This window comes from Metopolophium dirhodum, chromosome 8 (assembly GCF_019925205.1).
Source record: "Metopolophium dirhodum isolate CAU chromosome 8, ASM1992520v1, whole genome shotgun sequence".
In the NCBI taxonomy this organism is placed as follows: domain Eukaryota; kingdom Metazoa; phylum Arthropoda; class Insecta; order Hemiptera; family Aphididae; genus Metopolophium; species Metopolophium dirhodum.
In genome coordinates, this window is record NC_083567.1 from 24,608,332 (window position 1) to 24,616,924 (window position 8,593).

General features: G+C 32.9%; 1 long non-coding RNA gene across 3 annotated transcripts; it reads left to right on the forward strand.

Annotated features, from left to right (window-relative positions):
* The first annotated feature begins 737 nt into the window (after positions 1 to 737).
* Positions 738 to 8,331, forward strand: LOC132951275 (uncharacterized). 3 transcript variants are annotated; one of them, XR_009665320.1, is made up of 3 exons: positions 738 to 798; positions 4,973 to 5,201; positions 6,963 to 8,331. It is a non-coding gene; the product is annotated as an uncharacterized LOC132951275 (long non-coding RNA). The 3 variants fall into 3 exon arrangements; XR_009665319.1 differs by lacking the exon at positions 738 to 798 and adding an exon at positions 3,837 to 4,810; XR_009665318.1 differs by lacking the exon at positions 738 to 798 and having other exon boundaries at positions 3,847 to 5,201; positions 6,963 to 7,407; positions 7,515 to 8,331.
* Positions 8,332 to 8,593: the final 262 nt, after the last annotated feature.

Here is an 8,593-nt window from a genome sequence, read left to right on the forward strand (position 1 = left end):
TATAAGTTCTTAATATTTGCAGAATGAACGGAGTTGAGTGGCACTATGGCACCCCTCAAAATATTGGTCCACTACATTGTTCATCGACATTTTAAAGCTTAAATACTTTTACGTTATATGTTAGTAATATTACTCGTTTGAAATTTGAATTTCAAAATATTCGGCTTCAGGATATGAATTACAAATATAAGTTGACATTCAAAAACGTAAAAAAACATTAATCGTCTTCGAAATAATGATCGACTTAAGTCAAATGAATCCCCCTGTATATTTTATTATTATATGTATAACGGAATATTTTTCCTTTTCATCTTTCCCTCTAGCGTGTCTTCGTGTCGCGACTGTTAAATATTAATGTACCTATACATAATAATATTCGGATAGTAATATAATATACAATCACCGTATTTCTTTACGATTTCCAGCCACTTGTTGCGCTCATTATTATTAATGTTATTACTATTTATTATAGGATATATATTACATGTAATACACTATTAATATAATATTATTTCCCAAATTGGTTTGGGTCACGGAATCAACGAGTATTTTTTTATATATATATATATAAACGAAGAGTGTGTGTGTGTGTGCAGAGTGGAAATTACGACGAAATGGGTTACGGAAAAGGAGGAAAAATAATATTCTGTATTTAACGAGTGCTGCGGGTGTAACACCGGCCGTCGACTGGATCTTTAAGTGAATTTTCATTTAACTACTATTTTTGTTTTTTTTTCTATAGCACCTTCGTTCCGGTCTTTCTTCCGGTCGTCGATTTAAACGCTCAAAGCGGCGGTAGTAAGTATTAAAATATTATTATAATATACATTTATACGTACTATTTTGGTTATACACTTGAACACCGTAAAATCACGCGAATAACCCTCGTGTATTTTGAGAAGTTCTGAAGTCATATAAAACTTCGTGATATACCCTTATAATATACATACCTACGTCCATCCGTGAAATCTCTATTTAATTTCTTATTCAATTTAAGATCTAATTTATCATATAATTATTATCATATAATAATTTATTATAATTTATTATAATGATATTAATATAATCGGCGCACAGACGATCGCGAAATGTCGGTCATAATATAGAGAATAAGCACAATAGCAAGCTTTTAACTGGACGTATTTTTTAACCGAATTATAAAAGAAAACCCAAGGAACAATAATAAGCTTATAATATTAGAAACACAGTGACATATTAATATATTATTATATAAGTGGGTAGTGTATATACCTAGTTATATAACTATAATAATATAATACTTAGTAAGTCTTCGTTTTGCGCGTAGGACTTACCGCGAGCATGTTCTTAACGGAGAACTTAAAAAGTTATATTTACCATATTAAAACATATACGGAGGTAATAATATCGTGTAAAAAAACAAATAAAAAAGTAATCTCAGACAAAAAAAAATGAAACAACATAGGTATATATACATAATGAATGGGCGACGACGTAAGAACCGATACAATTTTTTTTTATGCCTCGACGTGACGTATTTCTAAAATTGAATACGCGTAAAATGAATATGTATAAATGTATCCGTCCGGAATTTCATTGTTTGCAAATTTAACTAACACCGCAACTGTAGCACAACACCCGCCGACGTCACAATGGTATGTCAGCTTGTGGTCTACCCGGACAATGGATTGTTCGTGTTTTTTCCTCCAAATTAACATAGATGTCCATAACACGCATATAATAATATGTAGGTACGTATTCGATGTAAAAATAATTTTACGATTTTTTTTGTTGTAAGTCCGTACTGAAACGCGCTGCACTCGTTGCTGAGTGCTGCGCACGTTATTACTTTATCGTCGGGGCAAAAAAATTCGAAATTTACATAAAATGTGCGGCAACATGCTGCATTTGCAACCGACATGCCTTTGTCCGCGAGATATACTATTGCAATATTCTCTTATATCTTTCACGCGTGTGTATAATATAGAGGTACCTACATCATTATCACTTTTACAGTTTCCGTATTACGCTCTTCGGGAAAATCGTTATAATAATATCGATCGATTGATAACCGCAGCTATATTCTGTTGCGTATCACGGTTTAAATTAATATATTAATATTATTGTTGTACATTTTAAACCGTGAGATGCATGTGACGAATGCGTTTCATGGTTTTTAATTATCATTTTTTTATCATGATAATATTATAATCCGGCAAAGAAACAGCGTAAAAACCTTCGATCCTTTCTCTCTCGTCGGAGGTATGCGCGTACCTATAATATAAGCTTTGATCCTATAGCCATAACCTGCAATTTATTCTGGAGCTCGCGCTATGTTTATATTATTTTAAATCGTGTGTATGTATTCGTGTTTTGTTAATGTTTATATAAACACCGTGTAACTCGACGCGTACCTATATACTATATTATACATATTTATTATATTTTATTTGCTTATTAAGCTTTATTATTCTCTTAAAATAAATTGTACTGCAACAAAATGCCACTTGGCGTATCCACAGGCATACCGGCTATACTACATAAAATAAATAAATATAATATCTTTACCGTGCAATAGCAACATAGCTTTAGTAATATTATACTGCTGCAGCGGAATGTAAACATTCAAATAATGCTATATTTGTTTATCGTATTACAAATCATAGAGCATTGATAAAATATTTACATTTTCATTTTACGCTAAATGATTTTGTTCTTTGTATAAATATAGGTAGGTGTACTACGTTTGAATCGAAGGAGATCATCGTTCGTCGCACACGACTTATGTAAAACCAAAATAGGTACATATTTTCCCATTATACTATAGTATATCATATATAGTGTCAGAATTTCGAAAATTGTCGAAAAAAAAAATGTATACACAATATGTATTTTTACATATTATATTTATGGTACTAAACATTTGATGTCTGCGTATGATAAATTGCGGTATGAAAGAAAATAAAGTAGACAATTGTTTATTTCAAACGAAGATTTATGTTTATCGGCGGTGAGCGCGACCCAAAGAAGACCGAAATACAATGAAAAGTCGTCGGAGAGCGAGTCCTACCAAATTTAATTTGGTGATGTGCCCGTTTATGCTAGTACAACTACAGTGGCGCAGTGTATGTTGTGCATAGTCTCGAAGGGATAATAAATTTCAATGGAGCAAACGTATTATCATAAGCCAACTGTCGCTGTGGTCTCCGCCGCCGCCGCCGCCGTTGCTATCATGGTTGCTATGATTATGCACAGCCGTCGTATAGACACTGACGATTTTTCTCCTTGACATAGGTAGGTAGTGCACACTAATAGTGCATTAATGTGATTATACCTACATTATATATATTATTATTGCAAGTATAATCACACCCGCTCGCGCCCATTATCGACGACGCCGGACGTGTATTTTCCTATTTCAACAACCTGCTGCAGCAGATGCAGATACTAATATTAGTGCCATCGGTTATTCGAACAGCGTCTTCGAACTACTATACATATACAGTATACTGCAGTTTGTGTTAATTTTTATAGTTATTGTTATAGTTATATTAACGTAATATAACAACGTCCATAGGTCCATTATCTACATACAAGTTGTCTGAAATGCTATTTCGGAAAATATTATAATAGTCACGCATCGTATACAACGTTATAGTTTCCTCTCTGCACTTGTTTTATAATGACAATTTAGCGTTTACTTGTTTGTAGCAAGTACCTCCTACCTAACAATCGCAGTGTTGATGATGTTCTTACATAAGCACAGTAAGCGTCTTAACACGTGTTCCTCTGTTCAACTTTAAACCTTATATTTTTTTTATTAATTAACCCGCGGAAACTTAGGCCATTGGGTGGTTTTTACTGTGTGTGAGGGTACTGTAAGTTACACAGTTTGGCAGATTTTTTAGTGGGCACCCGTAGGTATCTGCCATGCCTGGGTGGGGGATGGCGGCACTTCTCTCCGGACACCATGATTTGCCCGAATGAAAATGCCACCCACGGCCTAGGTTTTGAACCGCCGTCGGTGCGGTCTATTTCCACATGTCCGTTACGGGTACGGGACGGGTCCGGGCCGACCAGGCCGGCAAAAATAAAAATGATCGTTGACATTTGTTTAAATGCACATGGACGGAACGGGCCCGGTCCGGGATCGCCGGGTGGTGTCCGGGAAAAAAATGTCTGTCAACCACTCCGTCCCCCAAACTTTATATCATATATATATAAGTATCCTTAATTAAATTTCACGGAAAATTGAAATAAGTTATTTTCGTATATCATATTATTTTTGTGTTTAAGGTCAATCAGTTTAGGGACCGTAACCTAAATATCATGTTAGGTAAATATATAGAATATAGGTAGGATTAGAATTAAACTTAATTTAAATTTCAATAAAAGTCTATTTTGAATAGGTATGGATTGTTGATAAGTGATGATAGCATTGATTGTAAAATGTGTAGAACCTTTGAAATTTATACTTATTCTTAAAACAATTGAGCGTAACATTTTTCTTAAAATCATTTAACAATAATATTAAGTTAATGCTTAATAATTTTGAAAAAAAAATAATCAAGACATTAAGTTTATGAACGGAAAATCCAGGCAAATAATATAGTTTATAAAATATACGCCAAGTCACATATTATTCACATCCGGTTTGACACAAAACGTGTAATTTTTTACAGGTATTGACACGGTAAAAAAAAAAATAAAACTGAAGTGAGGTACAAGGGGTACGAGGGGTACCTATATCATGATGTCACTACCAAATACTGCGACAATCGATCAGAACTAATGGCATCCACATACATGAATAATTATTATGGATTAAAATGTTAGACATTTGAGGAATAATAACAGTTACACTCTGATGAGTTTTAACGCATTTAATAATATTTAAGTGTGTTTTTTTTTCAAACCGATATTGGATGTTGTTAATTTTGAATACTATACTAGGACAAACGCTGTTTAAATAATAGCAACTATTAATTTACAGGGTATATAATATTGCTGTCCATCGGCGCTTTTCGATTGTTTTTTCTCCGACGGCACGTCGTAAATACCACACAGCTGCAGCAGTATAATACATATAAACGAGAAACAGCTGAATACATTAGTCGCGGGTATGGTCAGTATGTTAGGTGTACACTTGAAATACAACCTGTAGTCGGTGATATAATGACGACGTGTCGAAATTTACAGAAACAGAAAATCAAAAACTATCGGTAAGTGTATATGGTAGTGTACCTATATAAGTACTTAAAAAAATATAATGGGTAACATTTCCAGAGGCTATATACGCGATTATTATATTATTATTATATGCGTTACGAGCGAGTGCGTTTATATTATAAAGTTGGACGTCCCATATTTAAATTCGAAAATACCTTCGCATAGGTCGTTTGAAATTAACACCCTGGAAACTTGTTTCGGGTACCTATATACCTATAATAGCGAAGTTTATACGCCACAGTGATTGTGGCGGCAGTGTCCATGCGTTCGTTTTCTCTTCGGTTGTGTAATATTGTGGTACTTCACAATGCGCTGAAAAACAATGTGGCACTATAAATTACCCACAAGGCAACACGCGCGCCGTACCTACACGCGTTGTTTACTCGAAGAATGTTGTAGCGATAGTGTTTATAATTATTATTATTATTGTCGTCGTCGTCGTCGTCGGCGTTGGCTGCGAGTAAGCGGCGGCACAAATTTCATCGGGTTCGTGGGTACAAAATTCGGGGTGCGAACAGATGATTTTTTTTCGCCACATTGCTGCAACGTTGTTATAATATATATAGGTACCTATAACCAGGTTATACGCGATGCTCGGAAATTAATTTCAAAAAAAGTTATGCTTATCCCGGGGCCGCGGGAGGGATAGACGTCGTTAATGTTGTTTTTTTAATTTCCAACAGTCGCGGCGGAAACATTGCTAAAATATTTTACTGCGGCGGTGTATAAATTGCGCTTTATATAATACATAATGTTTAATTAAAATTGTTATATTCATATTGCGATGATAGTTCAAAGGGTTTTTGCTCTTTTGGGAGATGAAACGATTCGATTGTTTTATTCGAAATGAAATGACTGGTAAAAGTTCTTTTCTGCTTTCAAAACATTTTGAATTATTTTGCTCGTTATTGTGTTCTATAACTTCTATACCGTTAACGCTCCAAAACTAATTGCTTCAAAACCAATTGTTTTCAAATCAACCAGCGATCGATGTGGCCGGCACAATTGGGGATTATACAATTTATTTACAAATGCATATACACTTGTATAATATGTATATTCAATATTTATGTATTAATTAGATTTAGATTAATTAAATTAATTAAATATGCGTGTTAGGATTTGTGTATGTTTAATACTATTAGAGCACCTAATGTTTGCATTAAAACCCAAATCAGTTATATTGTATGGGATTTACCAAACGTTTTCGTGTAAATTCAGAACATAATTATTTTATATTTGATATTTTATATTGACAATAATAATCCCTCTTTTCGTTATTTCAAAATAGTAAATACGTATAAAAGTTATTAATTGTTTGTAGGTATAGTATATTAATCATGTGTTTCACGAGTAAATAAAAAGTATTTTTTTTTTTAGTTTTGTTTTGATTTCTCTTTGTTGTGTTTTCACCAAATCTCATAAGTTGAAATTGATCGACAGAAAATTTCTGACTAAACTGACATTTTTATAATTTGTATTTAAATCGATTTTACTATACAATATACATGGTACATACAGACTATTTTCACTGTACCTAATATAAGCTATCACGATGATTGATTTATTTTTATATTCAGGATATTGTTGCGAGTTCTGTATCGAAAATGAAAATGTTGAGCTTATTAATTTTTCAGTAATTATTTTTAAATCGTTCTACTATAAGGAAGTGTTTCAAATATATAACGTGTGCGATTTTACATTATTACCTAGTTACCTACTTATATATAATATTATATTGATATGTTGTGCAGCTTCAGATCAGTGATGTGACGTGTCGTGCATTTTGAGCAGCGAGCTGACCGGCCTGAAAAGAACTTCTGAAAAAAAAGAACATTCATAACGATAATATTATATTATTATAACCATTTTTGAGGTGCGAGACCGAATAAAATCTCTTCACTGGTGGAATTTCGCGGAATGAAGTCTCTCTGTGAGTAAGACAAATGGAAATGATACCCACCCTATTTGTCGCCGCCAGCAATGTGTTATCAGGCGTGAAAACGATTTTAAAGGATTTCTCCTTCCGATCTCCCTCCCTCCCTCCCCGTTCGTTTCCCACCCACCTCCAACATCACACGCACACACACTCGCACGCTTACGCACAAGAAACCGAAGAAAGCTGTTTCAGGTCGCTAAACATCGAGTGTATACGGCGGAGAACTCCGGTGAGAGTAGTCCACTGGACGTGACAGCAAAGTAAGATGGTATTGTTTTGAGATTTGTCAGAATTTTCTCGACATTACATACCTATACCTTCGTTCTATATGACACAAAGTTAATCTACTGAGAATTTTTTTTTTCAGCGGACCATTAATTATCGTCAACATGTCTCTTTTAAAAAAAGATTTTATCGGAATACCAGTTTTCTAGTATTTTATTTTTTATTTTTTATATAAGCCGGTAAACATATTATAATTCCACACTTATTAGTTGTCCATTGCTTTGACGTTAATTATTTTTCACGAGCTCAACGCATTTAAAGCATATAATATTATGTATTCTAAATGCCAGCACTACTTTAAATAACAACAATAATAATAACGGATGAACATTAAATGATAATAATAATAATACACCCACGGCCCCGAAAGGTTTATGACGATTGTGTACAATTCTTCGAAATGACTACTGAAATAGAAAGAACCGACAAAATATATCGATCAAGAGTCGAGACGAACGCAGATAATCGACTAAACAATGTCGTTTCGAGATACGCAGCATATAATATAAAAAACAAAACATGTATGGTCATATTATTATATAATATTATTATATTATAGCTACCGATGGTCATCGGCGGTACTGAAACGTTATTATAGTGAATTGTTGTTGAAACTCGAAACCAAACGGATAAGGAGTATAAGGATAAGGATGTGCCTAGAAACATAAATTCCGGATATATGTATATATAAGAGAGATTAAAAAATAAAATCATGTTATGTTGTTATTATTATGTTATATTGTTGAACTCCAGGTTATGTTATATTTATTAAAATATTCAAGTAGATAAATACGATAAAAATTGTTAATGTAAATTTAAATTCCGTATGCTATTAAAAATTGTATTTATATACTTTCTTTTCTCATAAAATCAATTATTTAATTATGAATAAAAAACCATCGTTTGTAATGTAGTACTCATAAGTACATATTACATAAACAAAAATACAGTTATGTATTTATCTAATTATCTAAAACAATGGTTATACTATATTATTATTTTCTTGTTTTTTCATTAAAAAAACGATTGATGACTTTTGATCTTTTCAATTTACACCTAATCTATATATTTTAGAAGTGCTGTGTTTAAATTGAGTGATAACCGCACCTAAAACGGTTTTTAAAAGGTATATTTGGGTACCTAATAATAAAATTAAAAATG